Genomic DNA, 21,062 nt, shown 5'->3' on the forward strand with positions numbered 1-21,062 from the left:
TCCTAGAAACATATACATTACCAAAACTGAAACAGGAAGAAATAGAAAATTTGAGCAGACCCATAACTAGTAAGGAAATAGAATTAGTAATCAAAAATCTGCCAAAAACCAAGAGTCCAGGGCCAGATGGCTTTTGAGGGGGAATTCTACCAAACATTTAAGGATGAGTTAACACCTATTCTCTTGAAACTATTCCAAAAAATAGAAATGGAAGGAAAACTTCCAAACTCTTTCTATGAAGCCAGCATTACCTTGATTCCAAAACCAGACAGAGACCCCACTAAAAAGAACTATAGACCAATTTCCCTGATTAACATGGATGCAAAAATCCTCAACAAGATATTAGCCAACCGGATCCAACAATTCATTAAAAAAATTATTCACCACGACCAAGTGGGATTTATACCTGGGATGCAGGGCTGGTTCATTATCCACAAAACAATTAATGTGATCCATCACATCAATAAAAGAAAGGACAAGAACCATATGATCCTCTCAATCGATGCAGAGAAAGCATTTGACAAAAAACAGCATCCTGTTTTGATAAAAACCCTCAAGAAAGTAGGGATAGAAGGAGTATACCTCAAGATCATAAAAGCCATATATGAACGACCCAATGCTAATATCATCCTCAATGGGGAAAAACTGAGAGTTTTCCCCCTAAGGTCAGGAACAAGACAGGGATGTCCACTCTTGCCACTGTTATTCAACATAGTATTGGAAGTGTTAGCCCCTGCAATCAGACAACACAAAGAAATAAAAGGCATCCAAATTGGCCAGGAGGAGGTCAAACTTTCACTCTTCGCAGATGACATGATACTCTATATGGAAACCCAAAAGATTCCACCAAAAAACTGCTAGAATTGATTCATGAATTCAGCAAAGTTGCAGGATATAAAATCAATGCACAGAAATCGGTTGCATTCCTATACACCAACAACAAAGCGACAGAAAGAGAAATCAAGGAATCAATCCCATTTACAGTTGCACAAAAAAACATAAAATACCTAGGAATAAATCTAATCAAAGGGGTGAAAAATCTATACACTGAAAACTATAGAAAGGTTATGAAAGAAATTGAAGAAGACACCAAAAAATGGAAAAAGATTCCATGCTCCTGGATAGGAAGAACAAATATTGTTAAAATGTCGATACTACCCAAAGCAATCTACATACTCAATGCAATCCCTATCAAAGTAACACCAGCATTCTTCACAGAGCTAGAACAAATAATCCTAAAATTTTTATGGAACCAGAAAAGACCCCAAATAGCCAAAGCAATCTTGAAAAGGAAAACCAAAGCAGGAGGCATCACAATCCCAAACTTCAAGCTATACTACAAAGCTCTAATCATCAAGACAGTGTGGTATTGGCACAAAAACAGACAGATCAATGGAACACAATACAGAACCTGGAAATGGACCCACAAACGTATGGCCAACTAATCTTAGACAAAGCAGGAAAGACTATCCAATGGAATAAAGACAGTCTCTTCAGCAAGTGGTGCTGGGAAACCTGGACAGTGACATGCAGAAGAATGAACCTGGACCACTTTCTTACACCACACACAAAAATAAACTCCAAATGGATGAAAGACTTCAATGTAAGACAGGAAGCCATCAAAATCCTTGAGGAGAAAGCAGGAAAAAACCTCTTTGATCTTGGCCACAGAAACTTCTTACTCAACACGTCTCCGGAGGCAAGGGAAACAAAAGCAAAAATGAACTACTGGGATCTCATCAAAATAAAAAGCTTCTGCACAGTGAAGGAAACAATCAGCAAAACTAAAAGGCAACCGACAGAATGGGAGAATATATTTACAAATGACAAATCAGATAAAGGGTTAGTATTCAAAATCTGTAAAGAACTTATCAAACTCAACACCCAAAAAACAAATAATCCAGTGAAGAAATTGGTGAAAGGCATGAATAGACACTTCTCCAAAGAAGACATCCAGATGGACAACCAACACATGAAAAAATGCTCAACATCACTCATCATCAGGGAAATACAAATCAAAACCACAATGAGATACCACCTTACACCTGTCAGAATGGCTAACATTAACAACTCAGGCAACAACAGATGTTGGAGAGGATGTGGAGAAAGAGGAGCTCTTTTGCATTGTTGGTGGGAATGCAAGCTGGTGCAGCCACTCTGGAAAACAGTATGGAGGTTCCTCAAAAAACTAAAAAGAGAACTACCCTACGACCCAGCAACGGCAATACTAGGCATTTACCCAAGGGATACGGGTGTGTTTCGAAGGGACACATGCACCCCCATGTTTATAGCAGCACTATCAACAATAACCAAAGTATGAAAAGAGCCTGAATGTCCATCGATGGATGAATGGATAAAGAAGAGGTGGTATATATATACAATGGAGTATTACCCAGCAATCAAAATGAATGAAATCTTGCCATTTGCAACTATGTGGATGGAACTAGAGGGTATCATGCTAAGCGAAATTAGTCAGAGAAAGACAAAAATCATAGGACTTCACTCATATGAGGACTTTAAGAGACAAAACAGATGAACATAAGGGAAGGGAAATAAAAATAATATAAAAACAGGGAGGGGGACAAAACAGAAGAGACTTATAAATACGGAGAACAAACTGAGGGTTACTGGAGGGGTTGTGGAAGGGGGGATGGGCTAAATGGGTAAGGGGCACTAAGGAATCTACTCTTGAAATCACTGTTGCACTATATGCTAACTAATTTGGATGTAAATTTTAAAAAATTAAAAAATTAAATAAAATAAATGAATGATATGTGAGGCACTTGGGGGGCTCAGTCAGTTAAGCATCTGACTTTGGCTCAGGTTATGATCTCATGGTTCACAAGTTGGAGCCCTGTGTTGGGCTGTGTGCTGATAGCCAGAGCCTGGAGCCGGAGCCTGCTTCGAATTCTGTGTCTCCTTCTCTCTCTGACCCTCCCCTGCTTGGGCTCTCTCTTTCTCTCTCTCTCTCTCTCTCTCTCTCTCTCAAAAATAAATAAAAACATTAAAAAAACGAGTGACTTGTGGAGCAGACTCGATTCTGAACCTTGACCTGGAAATAATTCCCAAGCCCCAGATGAGATCAGCATGGTTGCCCAAGCTGACATGCTGACACATAGGCAAGACATATGGCTGGTTATTGTAGCCCGGAAACAATTGAGATTGTTTGCTACTATTGTGGCAATTGTTGACCTAATCATCTACAAACTGATTTGGCTAAGAATTTTAAGCTGGCTTCCCAAGAGGTCAAAAATTTTGTGAAAATCTGTCATATTCTGTCTCCTCTAGGCTAAACATACAAATTGCTTTATTCTTTGCTCAAAGGATCTTCATTTATATAATTGTGCTGGGTTGCTGTCAGCTCTGTATCATGTCATCACCTTCCTCTAGAGTGAGAATTATCTTCCCCAGAATCCCTTTTTTTCATATGGCTCTGGCAGAGCTTGACAATGAGAAGTACTCCAATAAGATTTGGAAGGTGGAAGAGAAGGAATTAGCCATCAATCTCTGAAGACAGTTGTAGGCAAATGGATGGGCACATGAGAGGTTCAGTGCATCTGCCTATCTAGTGTGGAGAACCATTCTCTTCAGTGCTTCAGGCCGAGATCACCAGTGGTGGCTCCCCTGGCCTTGCCCTTCCCAACTATTCCAAAAGTTGTTTAAGCCCACATTTCCTATATTAAAATCCTTTACGCCAGGGGTATATGGAGTGGCCTCTGTCTTCCTGACCAAATCCTGACAGATGATACGTCAGTAGACACCAATGGAAAATATACTATGTGTCAATGAGGACACTGTCAGGTCTTACTTCTCACCCCTTTAAGGTAGTCTCTTTTATATGGATTATATGTTTGACCACTTTCTCTTCAAAGTCTGCTCATAATAAATTCTCAGAGGCCTCTTATGAGAGATCTTGAGATTATTTTTATAAGTTAGTCATATGAATACATCTTGGCATTATGTTGACGTGGATAATTTTTCCATACATATGATTATTATTTCAATACCGTATATTCCTTCTCAGATTTTTTTCCTTACCCGAATCTGTCTGTGTATGTTTTTATTGAATTTCATTGTGGTTTTGCAAATGCAGTATATTCTTTATGAAAATCATATTGGGCCTTATTTCCTAGTTCCAAAATCTTAGTAACCCTCATAACACAAGCTCTCCAGTAATATGGATAGTATACTATAAACTTTTAGATTAGGTCATCAATAAATTAGTGATTAGGAGAGACCCTAGGATCAATCCATGTCAAAAGCTACCCAGCATATCTCCTCAGGCTAACACAAAGCCATTGCAATGACCAATTAAGCGCAGGTTTTAATCCCCAGAAAAGGTAACATGATCAGTGTTACACTTTCTTAATTTGTGTTAATAGGGATCTGTGGGTTAGGATCAAGGCTTTACTAAAATAAGCATACTAAAATAAAAATAAAATGAAAATTAAATAAAAATAAAAAAACATAAAGCATCACTCAATTCATTGCAATCAATTATAGTACATTTATCAGTATATGATAAATTCTTGACATTTTACATTTAATTCTTTTGTATGATAATGTAAGCTCAAACTTTGGTTCTTCATACTTATTGAAAGTTGTCTTTGCTCACATTGGCTTTTATGAATATGTTAATACTTGTCATCTCTGATAAAAGACACATAAATGACAGGCATATTGGTCAGTTCATTGATATGGGTATTTCTATCACATAACTCATTATTGTTTTGTAAATGAGAAAAGGTGAAAACAGAATTATGATCATAAAGTAGTAAAGAAGATTTCTACAAAATTGATGGTTTGATTGTAATAATTGGTCAAATCCTTCTTCCTCCAAACTCAGGTGAACATGAGGATGATTCCTGCCCTTACCTTCATCTGGTTTTTCCTCCTCTATCCAGATGAACCACTAAACAGCTACAGCCCAAGACTTTGGAATAGCCCCCACCCAACAATGTCATCTGTCCTAAGAGGCAGAGTTTTGGGTTTTTTGGTAAGTTATTTATTATAGCAGACATTCACAGTAAGGTCTTTTTCGTCAGTGTTCATACCTCCTCTCCAGTCTGTTTGCTTATGTTTCTGCACCCTTGCTTCTGTATGTCTTTTCTCCCACTTTGTCTAATCTTTCGGTATTTGTGCTTTTCCGGGATCCTGGAATTTGCTCTATTGCCTTAACTGCTTTCTAGTGACTGCATTCTTCTGGGTCCTGACTCCCTTTCAATCCATCCATTGCCTTGCATTACCCTTGGGTTTCATGGGTCAACACTTCACTATCTTCCTCTGAGCACAGAGTTCTGTGCAACTCAATTCTATGTGGTTCACCTGCTCCTGACTTACCTGGATCTATCTATTACTTGGATCTCTTACCTTACAGAAGGTTGATGGCTTATATAATGACAGTGATGTCCATACAAATTAATTTTAATGGTGCCACGATTTTCAAACTTTAGTTTCTCAGGTTGCACAAAGACCACTAGAAGTTCTGAATTTAGTATGTAAAAACTTTTTCTCAATTAAAAATATTTTTATGCTTCTGAATTTTGTATGATTTTGTCCTAAATGGAAATAGATTTTATCTCTGTAGGAAGAGATGTGTGGAATCAAATATCTGAATAAATTATGTCATGTGAATACAGCAGCCTTTTCAGATGCGCGCCATGTGATAGTCATTGATATTAGATGAATAAAGCCAAGATTGTGTTTGCAAAGTTTGAGAAATAGTGGGTTTATCAAAGTTAGACAGGTTTCTTTCATGTAGGTTTCCTCTGAACCTTTTATATGTTAATTGAATTCTGAATCTTTATGATAAGAGGTAAAGTTTGCAGAATATTGCTGAGTAGTTTGAGTACGGATTCCTTTTATCTGTGCAACACCTTTTTACGTCTCACTAGATACCAGGATTCTATGGAACATGATTTGGGAAATGCTGCAAGATAGGCTTTCAGGGAATGTTTTAATGATAAAGTGCACAGATCAAAATGCTCCCTCTCTACAAGAGAAATCGGCCTCATTGCAGCCTGAGTTAATATTAATACGTGAGCCTGAGACAGGAACTCAGCAGGAGAGTTAGACACAGTCAGGAACTATCAAAAGAATGAGAACCAACTGGGCATTGTGACTGCTCTCTGGTGGAAATGCCTATTAGAGGCAAACTTCCCTTTTCATTTCAAAAGCACAATGCACCCAGACTATGGAACTCTCTCCTGTCTTACTGCTTTATTGTAACAAGAACCACGTGACAGAACTAGTTCCATCCAACTCGCTCTGACATAATGTCCACATGAGGATGCATATACGTTTGAAGCAATATGTTAACACATGCTGCTTTTGAAGTAGAGTCTGTTAGAAGATCATAATTAAACTGGACTGGCCCATCGTCTACTATTTTCTCTAAGTTTTAGTTGCAAATATTCTCTCAAATGCTTAAGATGGCGTAGAGCAGGATATTAGCCATTGTGTTTTCTAATCCTGGTAGTTTTCTGTTTCTTGTGACATTCCTGGCCCCATTCTATTCCATAAATTTCATATCTTGTAACTACTGCCTTAGGGAAAAAATGGGAGAAATAATAATTTAAACAATCAAATTCTTGCCCTTTAGATCTAGTACTTAAGTCAGGACATAAAGAACAGGTCTTGAGGAATAGCTGAAATGCTAGCTATCATGACAATAGTCCAAATGAGAAGTCTGTATGAGAAAGGAAGAAGACAAAAGATTATACTGTGACCAAGGGTTAGTGGTACCAGAACTAGAGAATCAAACCTGAATGATTACACTGATGGGAGGGGCATTCATCAGGATGAATGATTATACTCTGTCAACCATTTCTGAAAGCCATGTAGAAGCCAAGAACCCACAAACCATCATATTTCCATTCCATATTCCCATTCGTGCATTGCTTGTATCAAGCTGGCCGTTAAGCATTGTTCCATTGGTATCAAGGGAATACCTTCCACCAGTCGTTGACAGCTTATCATCCAATAAGAATGATTTCCATCTGTTCTCAGACCTTGCCCCCAGACCAACTTCTGTGAACCACACTTCTTTCAGCAGTCCCAAACACCAATGATCCCCTCAGAGACAGAAGGTCCCTGGTCACCTAAAGGAGTATACATGATGTAGAGGGGAAAGCATCTGACGTACTCGTGTGCTTGTATACACAGAACAGAACTAGTTCAAGATCTCCCTAGGCCAGGTCAACATTGAGACTCCTCATTTCGTGCTATCTTACAGGTATTCCTGCCTCTGGGCAAACTCAGGCTGATGTTTGGCCAAAGAAATGTATTTCTAAAATATATTTTACATTCCTTGACTGAAGGACTTCAAGTTTTTTATTGTTTAAAATGTACTTCCAATAACATTTTGAATTTTTAAAATCTCTAGCTGTAGTTGTAAAATCCACAAGGCAGGACACCTTTCCAGGGTGATGTATGGTAATGGCCCGTAATGTAGGTGTGCTCCTGTCTACAAAGATATTCTGAGAACCATGTGGCACCTACTGGTGGTGGTTCCTCGTTTTAATGGCTTATGCCATATATTGCCTCACCTTCCAAATACTTAAATAGCTGTGTCTCTCTCCAGTGCAGAGCCACAGGGCTGTTCTCCTAAAATTATTGTGAAAAAAATCTTTAGTGTCTGTGTGCGGTTTCAGAAGTGATGAACTTGCTATTAGTCTCATCTGATTTAGGCTCCCAATCTTGCCTCTAAAACTAAAATGCTTTGCATCTGTAAACCTTGAAGTAATCTCTCTAAGCATGTGTGTCTGGAAGCATTTCCATTTTCTTAGAGCAACTGAAGTCCCTAGGATATTTGAAATGCTTAAACTTTCATCTGGCTTGCTGATAATGGCCTATATGCGAGGCATTTCCATTTTTATTTATACGTTAGCTCTTTCTACATGATCAAGTTTCATTGTTAAATTTTCTTTCATGTCACAGGTAACTTTCCCTGAATAGCAGATGAAAAGCTATGAAAATACTGTTGCATATTCCAACATGATATTTTTGGAAAATATCTTTTTCCCTTTGTATTCAAATATCCTGTTTCTTGGAGTTATTAGTCTGCATGAAGTTTGGCTGAATAGATTTGTGCACAGTAAACAATTGTCTTTTTCTTTGTATGAAGACTGGGCTCTTGTTTTAGGCAGTATCCAGGAGCTGAATGGAACATAATACTACAAAATGCCTTTTAAGAGAGCTTACAACTATTGTCTCTTCTTTTCACCACCCTCATGGCCAGAAAGATTACAGGTCTTTGTCCGTTAGTTAACATGTCAATTTGGAACACATTTGAAAAGCTCCATCCCCCTCCCACCCCAGTCGAATTTGCTTCCAAATCAATCAGTCCTGCTAGCGCATTTTTTTTCATAAACCGTAGAAGGTCTCTCCTTTTGGTCTCAACATGCAGCCACTAAAAAGCAGACGGGTAAGGGGATAAGTGTGTTTATTTTTGATATTCTGGACCAAGAATTGATTCTTTAAATCTTTCTTGTTGTCTGACTGTAATGAATTTGAGAAAATTTGCTGAGCCTCAGCTTCTTAATCTGTAAAATGAAAATATTAAGATCCGCCATACCCACTTCAGAAGGATGTAGGTGGCTTAACATGAAAGAACGTTTAACAATAAACATGGCGGTTTATGTTCTAGGCAAAGAAAATGTAAACGTACGTCCTCAGCCTCAAAACATAGTGTGAGGAGCATATTGTGATCCCCCATTTTCAGATGCATAAATTAATTAGAGGCTAATCAAATTTCATTTTACTTGCTCAAGACTCTACAGTTTGTAAGGGGAGAATTCTTGCATGGCAAACAACAATGGAAAAATTGAACAGCCTAGGACAAATGAGGGAAAAGTGGCAATACCTAACAATTTAGGATAAAGTTTGTCATATTTTACAAGTCAGTAAGCGAGACTTTAAAAAGCCATCTAACAGAAAAATTGTTATGGAATATGAGTTAGCTGTTGACAGAAAAATAAAAACGGCCAAAATACCTGTAAATGTTAAACTTAACCCATAATTAAAGATGTGAAAAAAATAGCAAAATCCAATTTCATTATTAATCAGTAATGAAATTTGTTTTTGTGTGTATTTTATGTGGTTCAAAAGGAGAAAACACTGCATTGTCTGCAGTGCATGAGAAAGGTTCTCCCCCCCAGTCTTGAGAATGTAAATTGAAACAAATTTAGGAATGCCTTGTGGTAATGCTATCTATTAAAATTTATGACATCTTACCCTTTGACCCAGCAATCTCACTTTTAGAACTTTACCCTGGAGATATTTGTACAAATATGTTCTTTCCAAACCTATTTTCAGTTAAAAAAAAATTAGAAACAGTAAAAATAACTCCCCATATGGGATTGGTTAAGTGAATTATCATCTGAGCATACAGTAGGATATATGTACTCATTAAATGTAATGGCAAAATTATATATGTGATATGGAAAGAGGTCAAAGATCTACTGTGAAGTAGAAAAAAGTTTCAGAACAATATATTTAGCATTCTGTTGTTTTTTTTTTTTTAAATAAGGTGTATGTCTCTGTATTTTTCAATAGGGTGTATGTCTCTGTATACATATCTGCTTGTATATATTTCAACAACTTCTGCAAGTCTTTCACCAGTTTGGTAACAGGGGTACAGATTTGGGGAGAAGAGTAGAAAGAAGAGCATGAGAAACTTGCTCTCTCCTTCGACGTCCCTTCGTGTTTAGGTTTGCACACCACAGCTGTCTCCTTCCAAGCCTGCTTTCTTTCCATTACACCAGATTACCCTCTGCAGGTGCTTTGTGTATCTCAAAGAGCAAAATGACTATTATTTGTAATGTGTCCTGAGCTGGTCTCATCGAATTCCACCAGAGCACGGCAGTTCTGTTTAGGTCAAGTTAAACGAACTCACTTTTGGTTTCCCTTCATGCCAGTCATTTGCCTGTTTTCACTCAGATCCGTCTTCTGCTTTTCCCTTCTCTGCTTTCAGTCGCAGAGGTCCTCCTGGGCAAGTGATACTTCCCTGGAGGCGCCGTGCAGTCTCCAGCAGGAGATGTTGGCAGGAAGCTGGAAGGAGGGAGGACGAGGGATGTCAGAATACTCCTCCACTTCTCTCTACTTTGAGTGGCACCTTCAGTGGGCAACAGCTAGTTCCCCTCTGACAAGGTTCAAGGGGTTCCACTCTCTGGTTCCCTGGGTTGAAGGATGCCAGCAGCTTCCTGTCCCCGTCAACGTGTTGATCATCTCACCTCCTGTGTTGACATTTTCAGCTCTCTCTCTTAGCACTATTGTAACTAGTATCTTGGATAAAATACCCTCCTGAATTACGTGGCACGATTCATGTATTCCCATGGGACCCTGACTGATAACACAATTTACATTAAGTTTATGGGCCACGAATTTTACTGCTTGATAAACTGAATGTAAAATAAACTGTAAGTGGAGCACGTGTCCTCCTGGAGCTAGAGAAGAAGGAGGAAAGTAACAATTCAGACTCTTGTTATGTGTCAAAAATTTGCATGCTCTTTAAAAAGAAGTCGTCCTCACACTTTCTTTGCAGTATTATTATTCCAAATCACAGTAAAGAAATGGAGACCCAGACAGATTAGTTAATTGGTTTGTAAATGGCAGAGCTGGGATTGAGCTCCAGGTCTTTCTGACTCTAAAGCCCAAGTTATTGCCAAGATGATGTAAAGCTGTTTTCTCTATGCCTTCCTTCCCCTTAGCGCTCTATTTTGCAGGGTCCACCATCCACAGGCCTCCTTTTAGCACAAGTGTCTTATGTTTGCAACATTTACCTTCTGCTCTGCCACACACACACACACACACACACACACACACACACACAAATCCTACTTTTCTGTTGTGTTACTTTTCTTTGACACCTTGCTTTCTCCTAATCTGATAAACAAATTTGAATTGAGCCATTATTTGATGACAATTGTTACTCTGCCAGAAGAAAAATACTGGATTTGAAATGTTAACTCAAGCCTGCAATAGTTTCCTAAAACCATTTATTTGTTTAGCCACTTTTCTTTGCTGAAAATGTGCTGGTTGCTAGATACACAGCGCTGAACAAGACAGATTGCAGCCTAGTAGGGAAGAGAGTCATCAAACAATTTTATTGAGTTCTATGTAGGAGAAATGTTCTGTGCAAGCACATGAGAGGAAATTGTATTGTAGAGTCCAGAAATACTTCCCTAAGGAAATGAAATTTGTGTTGACCATAAAGAAGGCACTAGATAAGTAAAGGCAGAGCAAGTGGGAAAAAGAGAAAAATTATATGACAGCATATATATTGGTCCTGGGGCAAAAAAGAGAATGGCCCATCAGAGAAATTTTTTTTTAGAGACCAATAATGTTGGAGTGTAGAGAGAAGAGCAAACCAAGGCAGGAAAGATAGGAGGCAGCCTGATCATGCAGAACCTCAAAGGACATATTAAGGATTATGGACTGTATCTTTTCTATCCAAGGAGGAATAGAAAACCACTGAAAGGTATTTAGCAAGGAAGAGGAACAAATCTCTTATTCTAAAATGAATTATCTGGCTATATGATAGAGAATGAACTGGAAGAGGGTGATAATGGATGCAGGTAAACCATTTAAGAGGCTTTTTAAATATTCTTGGTGAGAAAAGATGGTAGCTGGAACCATGGGCTGCTGTAGATAGATAGAGAGAAAGAGAGAGAGAGAGAGAGAGAGAGTGATTTAGGAGGAAGAACCAATAGGATTTGGGGAGTCAAGTGGAAAGAGGAATCAAGAATAACTCCTAATCTGGGGTTACCTCCTGAAATGGGGAAAAGTGGACAGAGAGTAGGTTTGACACCAGGAAATCCATGAATTCCATTGTTTTGGATATGTTGAATTTGTGGGTCTTTGAGACATATAAGTGCAGGTGCTGAGTAGGCATTTCTATCTACCTTTTCCCAGCAATCAGGACTAGATACAGAAACATGAGGTTGTTGGTCCCTGAATGATAATTGAAGGCCTGGGGGGGGGGGGGTAGATGTGATTGTCCAAGGAGAGAGAATAGAGAAAGAAGAGGGCCTAGGAGTGAATTCCAAAGAATAAGAAAATTTCTGACCTCAGAGAGTAGACTACAAGGAGGAGAAACAATAAATGAGTTCAACAAGATATTTTAGTTCCATTAGGAACTAAACAGGAGCTCAGAACTACTGTTCAATTTTAGTATTGGGAAGGGGCAGGTTCAAGAGGAAGGGTTATATTGGGCAACATGAACCATTTCAGACACCCAGCTAGACCTTATGTGCATTTAAGTACCCGAGCACATGAACACATGTCTCTCATTCTGAACCACTGGAATGGCACACTCACATTGCTCTTTTTCCTAACTTGGCTTTAGTTCCCAGACTGAAAAGATGTTGCAGAAATGTCTTAGCAAAGATGAAAGACATGTTTAATCTTACCTTCAAGGTTGCTCATGGTGGCCTGGACAGATCGTCAGTGTTTTGCTAACTTCAATCTTAACAAACAAATTTCAATTCCAGGATTTTGCAGTAAATGTAGACAGTAGACAAATTCTCCACCTCCTCTTTATTTGCTATCACCTGCGGGACCAATTTTATTAACTACATACTTATGAGTCTTTTTGAATTGCAACTTGCTCATTCTGTGGAAACTGAAAGGCTGACTGAAGAAAGCAAATTGTTTGGGGTCCTTCTTTTTACCTCTCTATCAGCACATTAGTGCTAAATTCTCTCGCCTCGCCTTGCCTCGCCTCGCCCCGCCCCGCCCCGCCCCGCCCCTTCTCTTCCCTTCCTCAGGGCTGCATGGTGACCTACTACAGCTGTTCACCAAAGGTAGAAGAGAGAGTAGTGTCCCCAGACACTGAAAGTCTGTCCAAGTCACTGCCAGCTGGGACCCATCAACATCAACCTTTTTCACTGTGCTTTTCATAACAAAGATTCTTTCAGATTAAAACTAGTAAGTCAGTATCTTTAGCCTGAAATTCTCTCCTGTTTTAAAGTCCATATTTCCAATGGTTAATAGATATGCCCTCCTTCCAGCACCTCAAATACATAATGACTCCAACAGTACTTTCCATATCCGCTCCGTCAAACAGCTTCCTGCTTCTAACTGCCTTTCTTCAGTTAATGGACTACATCTTGAGTTGTCACCTGGCTTAAAATCTGGGCTTTTTAATTTACTTCTCTTCACATTTCATAATCAGTTGCCAAGTCTGAAAGATGGCTCCTTTCCAACATTTTGCCCACTCATCATTGTCTTTCCATTTTAATGCCATCATACTAATTGCAGGAAGAGGAGTGCTGTCTTCTTCTCTTCACTGCTCCTGTCCTGACCTCCTCTGACATTATAACCAAATGAATTTTCCTAATGTAAGATTTAAATAAATCTTTTTCTTATTTTTTAAACGTTTTTAAAAATGTTTACCTATTTATTTTTGAGAGAGGCAGAGCATGCGTGCACACACACAAGTGGGGGGAGGGGCAGAAAGAGAGGAGAGAGAGAACCCCAAGCACTGTCCATGCTGCCAGCCCAGACCCTGGTGCAGGGCTCAATCCCATGAACCATGAGATCATGACCTGAGCCAAAATCAAATTTGGGAGCTCAACCAACTGAGCCATCCAGGTGCCCCAAGATTTAAATGAATTCTATTCCCTAAAAGCACAATTGTTTGCCTGGCATTATTTTCTGTAAACAGCCTTAATCTACTTGTCTTGATTTCCTTTGTCTTTCATGTCTCTCTAGCCAAACTAGATCACTTTGGTTCTCTCAAATGCCCTTCTTTGAGCTTCTGTTAGTTCAGTCTATTCCCAAAACATTCCATTTTTTCCCTTTCTAATATCAGCTATTGACCCAAATTTCACATTATTTTGCCCGTAAAGTTACCCTTTTTCACACCCTAAAATTATTATTTTTCTCTTCTATATCCTATAAGACTCAGTTTGTATGACATTTATAGCCCATTTATTCATTTGTATATGTTATTTCCCCTAGTAGATTGAAGGAATCGTGGGAGCAAGGGCTGGACCTTATCTATATTTTATCATCCATAGGTACTACATCTATAGTACTTTGTTTTATTGCATTAGCTTGTACTAGATATGGCTATGTGTTTTAGAATACCCTCAGTAATAGTGCTTCAAATAAGATAAAATTTACTTTTCTTTTGCTTAAGCAAATTTAGGCCTGGTAATATAGCTCTGTTGCACAAAGTCTTCCAAGATCCAGGTTCCTTCTATGTTGTTGCTCTGCCACGCATGGCTTTGATCCTGGGGACCATGATGGTTTCTGCACTCCAGAGGAAACACGAAGATGGGCTGAAGAATAAAAGAGTTAAGGGTACACTTGTTATGCCTTTTAAAGAAGGCTCCCGGAAGCTGCTACAAGTCACATTCTTTTCTATTTTTTTTTGGCCATATTTGAGTCACATGGCCACACCTACAGGAGAGGCTGAAAAATGTGATGTAGAATATAATATATCATATCATATCATATCATATCTCATATCATATCATATATCATATCATATCATATAGTATAGTATAACATACTATAACATAATATATAATAACTGATGGCTAATTATAGTCCAAAAATTTATTACTGTAGGAAAAACGAAGATGAAAATAAAGGTATAATTTGGGTGATGATGATGTGTCAATGGAAGTTCATCAATTATAACGAATGTACCACTGTGATATGGGATGCCTACAGTGGGGTAGGTTGGCTATGTGTAGGGACAAGGTGGGCATGGGAACCTTCTATACTCTCTGCTTAGTTTTTCTGTGAATCTAAAACTACTCTAAAAAATAATGTCTATTCAAAAAACTTAAGACATAAATAGGAGTCTCAGCTCTATTTCTCCAGAATAGATTGAAACAAGTATTATGGAATAAATGAATGAATGACAATAGCAGGTGAAAGATAGCAGGTGAAGGTTGAAATAATCTTCCAAGGGAGCTATATTTAGAAGTTTTTTTTTTTTTTTTTTACTTAGTGAACTTCATGCTTAATAATCCTATTATCCTTAATATAATATTCTGTTTTCTGGGTTAGTGATTATAGTCTTATTAACTTGAGAAAAAAAAATTTCCCAAATCAGTTTTTAATCAAGTATAGCTTTACTGGATTTATGTCTAAATCATTTCTTTTAAAAGAGAGAAGGTTTTTCTTCCTATAGTGTATTTTTAAAACTTGACAATTATCATTACATTTGCATGAACTTCTAAAATAGCTATTTCAGCTATTTTACTATAACATAAATTCCTTCAGAATATGCACCTACAACTCTAGTACAGAATTTGAGCTTTTACAAATAGCTCTCTTTAATTGTATATTTTCCTTATGTTTCTGTTGTGAAGTGAGCATTAGAAGGTAATTTGCCTTTTAATATTGGCCAATTTCTGTAGTTTTGACATATTTATTTTCATTTTCTCTCATTCTGCCCCAACTTTACTGATACTCCAAGAAAATAATTGGATGAATGCCTGAGAAAACTAATTTGTTCACTTATTTAAAAAAAAAAAAAAACCCAACAACACCCATTAATTACCTGGGGTCTTATTCAGGTAAACTACCTTACTGAAAGACTACTCATCTACCAGGAGAAGGGGGATGGAGCTGGATAAAATTAGGTCCTGTTAGAGTTGGAATTTTCTGGATATTGATCAGAGCTAAGTCCTGATAATGACTGATGGGAAAGATTGGCATTCAGACTGCTGGTGTTTCTTCTAGGAGAAATCAGAAAGGAGGCAATCTTGTTTTTCCATGCGGGACACTCACTGTAAAACATCCACTCAGACTTTTCTGTCCACTAGCCCTTTCATCAGGACCTTCCTGGGGATTACTCTCCAATCTGTGGATCTAGTTGGCCTTGAGAGAAAGCATTGTACTTTGTGGGAACCCAGAATTGCTCTAAACAGACATCAGAGGCTGACCACAGGGTTAAATTAAATAGGTTTTCAATGACGCCAGTTTTGTGCGGGATTGCCATTTCGATTTTGCACTGACAGGAAAGAGTTTTGAGGCCCCTCCCTGAAATCCATGTGCCAAAGTTAAAGAAACACTTTGGAATTTGTTTTGTACCCTCTGCCCCTCTGCAACACTTTATGATTTAATTCTCTGAATAGAGAGTTTTCTTTAGCAATCTCTTTAAATTCCCTTGATCTTGAGTTCTTTTTCTTCTTAAATGCACCATTGATCAATTGATGTTCTTGTTCTTTTGTACTCTTTGAGGAGAGTTATTATGAATCCATTGTTAAACTCCTAAATGGGTCGAATCAATTTTCCAATTGCCTCAGAATAAATATCAAATTCTTGTCTTCCAGGAGCCATAAGCAAATAAACCTCTCCCCACTAATGAAATAAAGTCTCTTTTAAGTGTTATTGCTGGTAGGAGGGAATGGTTATTTGTCAAATCAAATGAAATATTCTGACTATCTCTTTGAACCTACTCAAAATATGACTTCACAGGTGCCTGTCAAATTTCATTGATCTAAATTGTCTTCTCTTGAAAACTAAAAAATAATGATAAGCTATGAACATCTTTATTTTTGTATCATTCATTCATTTGATACCTGTTTTTGGAGCATCTAGTGTGCTCCATATACAGCTATTTTAAAAATGTTTTTTAAATTCTAGTTAAATAAATCCAGGAGATTATGGAATGCAGCTTGCAGGGGTCTAGATGCTGGAGAATGATGGGGGAAAGAACCAGTTGTGTCAATGGGCAAGTACAGAGAAAGAGAACAAGGTGAGAACTTGGCTGAATGCAGGACAAGTGAAGGCCTCAGCAAAGACAGATAGGAAGTCTAACCCATTGGATCCAATTTTAGATCTGGTTCAGGTATTACAATCAGAAAGTTCAGAACAGTGGACAAAGCTAGTAAGAATGAGATGACAGGGGTGCCTGGCTGGTTCAGTCAGCAGAGCATGTGTCTCTTGGTCTCAGAGTTGTGAGCTCAAGCCCCACATTGGGTGCAGAGCCTATTGAAAGTAAAATTAAATTAAAAAATATATTACAAATTAAAAATAAAGAACACAATGACAGCAGATTGCAGGGAACAACAGCATGGAAAATGAGATAAGGACTGATAATGCATAGGAAACATCTTAGGAGTTAAATATTATCATCAGGGATGTTACAAGGGTCTATATATAGCTGAATAATAGTAGCTAACATGTATTCAATGTGCCAGGCAGTTTCCAACCTATATTTTAATCTTCAGCTATCAAGGCATTAGTTAATTTAATCAGTCTGGTATCCATTCCATGAGTTCACTATTCTTATCCCTATTTCATGGATGAGACAGAACTTCCCAGAGTTTTCAGAACAGGGCTATGAGTACTGCCACTTGATTGCAGATCCTCTGTTACCAACCACTAAAAGGTACTGCCTAGATACCAAATAAGAGGTGTTGGGAGCAGGCATACAGGAACGCACACAGGAGGGATGGAAGGATCATAGGGAGGGAGCAGGGAAGGAGCAAAAGCTTCTTGGAGACTGGTTCATCTCCCTAAAGATATAGAATTTTCCTAAGTGGAGAGGTGGAGCTGGTGGAGACCAGACAAAACAGAAGCAAGAACAGAGTCCCGGTTAGCAAGTTCCATGCTGTGTTGGCAAGGTATATTTGGAGCAGAATATTTGACAAGGGAAACTGAGGCATAAGTTTGGAACCAGAAGATAGAGCACTTTGAATGGGAAGCTCTCCAAGGCAGAGAATGTAAAGAGATAAAAACACAAAACCAGGAACCCAGTCTGGGGTGATTTTAGCGATGAAAGTCCAGGAGGAGGTGATAGAAAGCTATTTTTCAAACATGAGCACGTGAAGGTGAGGGCTTGGCAAGAGTGGTGGCAGTGCACTTGGAAAAGAATATGCTTGCTGAATACACGAATGGATGTAGGATTCAAGAGCCAACAACATGAGGAAGACCAGCATGGTAAGTGAACCAGCATAGGGTAATGGTCAAGAGTGTAGACTCTGGATCCAGACTGCCTAGATTCAAAAGTGGGTTCTGCCTCTGATCTTCCCTTGCCTAGTATCATCGTCTGCAAGATGGAGGATCCTACCAGCAGCACTGGGTTTTTGTGAGTCTTAAATGAGCTTACACTCTGCACTGTGTGGAATAGTGCATAGCATGACATAAGCTTTATATAAACATTTGTTAAATAATTCAAGAAAAAATATCAAGTCATTCTGGGTAAATCACTTCCATACCTTTTATTAACAAATTGGATAGGGTGGCTAGGTGGCTCAGTCTGTTAAGTGTCTGACTTCAGCACAGGTCATGATCTCACAGTTCGTGAGTTAGAGCTCCGCGTTGTCCTCTGGCTGACAGCCCAGAGCCTGCCTGGAGCCTGCTTTGGATTCTGTCTCTCTCTCTCTCTCTCTCTCTCTGCCCCTCCCCTGCTTGCACTCTCTCTCTCTCTCCCTCAAAATAAATAAACATTAAACCCTTTTTTAAAATAAAAAACAAATAGGGTAATTGAGAGGCATCATTCAAATATGTCTAGATACTGACTGTATCAAAAGGCTTGTATTTCACTTAATAAACATTATATGTACTGAGTATGCACCATAAGCAATCTTTGTTTTTTTAAATTATTTTTAATGTTTATTTATTTTTGAGAGAGCGAGAGAGACAGAGAATGAGTGGGGGGGGCAGAGAGGGAGACACAGAATCTGAAGCATGCCCCAGGCTCTGAGCTGTCAGCACAGAGCCCGATGTGGGGTTCAAACCCATAAGCTGTGAGATCATGATCTGAGCCAAAATAGGATGCTCAACCGACCGAGCCACCCAGGCACCCCAACACTCTTTGTTTTTGAGATGTGGAGTGAGGGTGGAACAGTATGACTGTAAGCTCTAGTGTCATCACTATTCTGTGTGCCTATCTTGTGCCTAGCACAGTCTTGGAACAAACATTTTTTAGAGGGAATGGGCACGTGAACAAAGAATCAGATGGCTGAATGGGCATTTTGGGGATGTATAATAAATGATGCAACCAAGCCTGAAATAATATCTGTAGACCACCCACCAGCTCAGTTCACCACTATCACAACACCTTTCCCCACCTTCTGTGTGTAAGTAGGAGTTGCACCTTGTCTCAGCCCTCGTAAGCCTCTCCATGACAGTGTGCCACTGTTGAGGGCAAGAGCTATGTCATATCAAATTTTGCCATCCATGCAAGGTGAAATATCCCTTACATGTTTACACTCAATACTGAGTAAATAAATGAAGAACCCTGGTCTTGGATGGAAAGAATTCTTGTCATCTAGAATACCAAATAGGAATATACAATTTAACATAGAGCCTCTAGTGGGATCACATTTAATTAGCAGAATAAGAAAAATAAGCTAATAAATGACCAGATGGTAATGTGCTATTAGAATCTGCATAACTGTGACTGTGTTTGTGTGCACGTGTGTGTGTGTGTGTGTTTAGAAAGCAGCAGCATTATTGGAATGCTACATCTAAACATAACTATGAGCAGAAGGTATGGTTGTGTTCCTAAACATTACAAAATAATGTATGATGTAAAATCAAAAGAAAGAGCAAAACCAAAAACTAGACTTTGTTTCCTTAAATAAAGTTCAACTTGAGCCCCACAGAAAAAAACATAGAAATTCAAAACACAGTTTTGATGTTGTATGGGAGTTTTTGTTAGCTCTTCGGCAAAGTTGTTGGAGGTATTTCTCATTATGTTTCCAGCCGTGGACATTTTCAGGAAAATAAACAATCATTGGCCTGCCCTTCAAATACCCAATACATGGTGCCCAGAGACAGAGAGGGTTTATCTTTTTCAGTCTTAAATCATGTAAGGTGACACCTCAAGTGACTTGATGTATGAGACTAGAACTATAATAGTGTAAAGTCCCAAAAGAGAGTAGAATTTCATGATGTAGCTTTTCCGAGTCCACTAACTTGTCATTCTTAAGGGTTCATTTCTTAAGGGCATTCTTCACATGCAACTGATGTACCCACGGGAAGAAATCATTAGTATCAATGTTGCAGAATAGGGTATGTTCATAATGTAGGCTATATTCTTTATGAATGTTAGCTTTTGTCATGTAGGGGTCCTACCTTCCTAGATAGATGGTAAATTACATGAGGTCATCTTGATCCGAATATTTACCCCTTATATCTATTATCTATATGGTAATCACAGTGTTCTGCAATAAAATGAAATCTTTATCATCTATCTATCTATTTATCTACATCTATGCAACTATATTCCAAATTTCATGCCATCATTTGTGTCTTACAAAATATCATGGACTGGTGGCTTAAACAACAGATAGCTATTTCTGACAGTGTCAGATGCTGAGAAGTCCAAGGTCAAGGTACTGGAAGATTCAGTGTCTGGTGAGAGCCTGCTTCCAGGCTTGTATACCGCTGACTTCTTGCTGTGTCCTCACATGGGTTTTCCTTGGTATATGCTGGTGAAGACAGAGAGATCTCTTGCTCTTCCTCTTCTGATATGGGCACTAATCCCATCATGGGGGCCCATGCTCAAGATCTGGTCTAAACTTAATTACCTCCCCAGACACCTCTAACTACCATCAAATTGAGGCTAAGTTTTCAACATGCGAATTTTGCGGGAGACACAAACATTGAGTCCATAACAACCTGTAAGATCTCATTCCAGTCTTTCCTTCAGACCTGGTCTTCTTCTCCTCTCCTGCCACATGGGTCCTTTTTCTGTTCCTTAAATACACCAAAATTATTCTTACCTCTAGGACCTTGTGCTTACCAGGACCTCATTTTTTGCCATGTCTTCATGTGCTTTCTCATTCAGCGATCAGTTCAAGTGTCATCTCCTCACAGAGGTTGTCCCTGGATACCTTAGCAGAAGTTTGTTTCCTTATCCCTCTAACATCACTCTAGCACATTATCTCACCTTGTTTTTCCTTCTTGGTACTTATGAATATCCAAAATTATCTTTGTTATTGTTGTTATTATAGTTACTATCTGTGTATTGTAGTAGTATATGACCTGCATAAGGAAAGACCTCTTACCTATACTCTTTATTACTTTAGCTCCAGATTCTAGAACCTAGCATATGATATATAAATATATATGCATATACATATATC

The 21,062-nt window shown here is 38.6% G+C and overlaps 1 long non-coding RNA gene across 1 annotated transcript in view; it reads right to left on the reverse strand.

Moving 5' to 3' along the window:
• Window positions 1-4,603: 4,603 nt before the first annotated feature.
• LOC123588147 overlaps window positions 4,604-21,062 on the reverse strand; it is a 79,617-nt gene continuing 63,158 nt past the window's right edge. The window contains exons 6-7 of the long non-coding RNA XR_006707732.1: window positions 9,896-10,050; window positions 4,604-4,650 (exon numbers count right to left, since the gene is read on the reverse strand). This is a non-coding gene — a long non-coding RNA (uncharacterized LOC123588147). The remainder of the gene's footprint in view (window positions 4,651-9,895; window positions 10,051-21,062) is intronic.

The sequence above is a fragment of the Leopardus geoffroyi genome, chromosome D3 (genome assembly GCF_018350155.1).
Source record: "Leopardus geoffroyi isolate Oge1 chromosome D3, O.geoffroyi_Oge1_pat1.0, whole genome shotgun sequence".
Lineage (NCBI taxonomy): Eukaryota > Metazoa > Chordata > Mammalia > Carnivora > Felidae > Leopardus > Leopardus geoffroyi.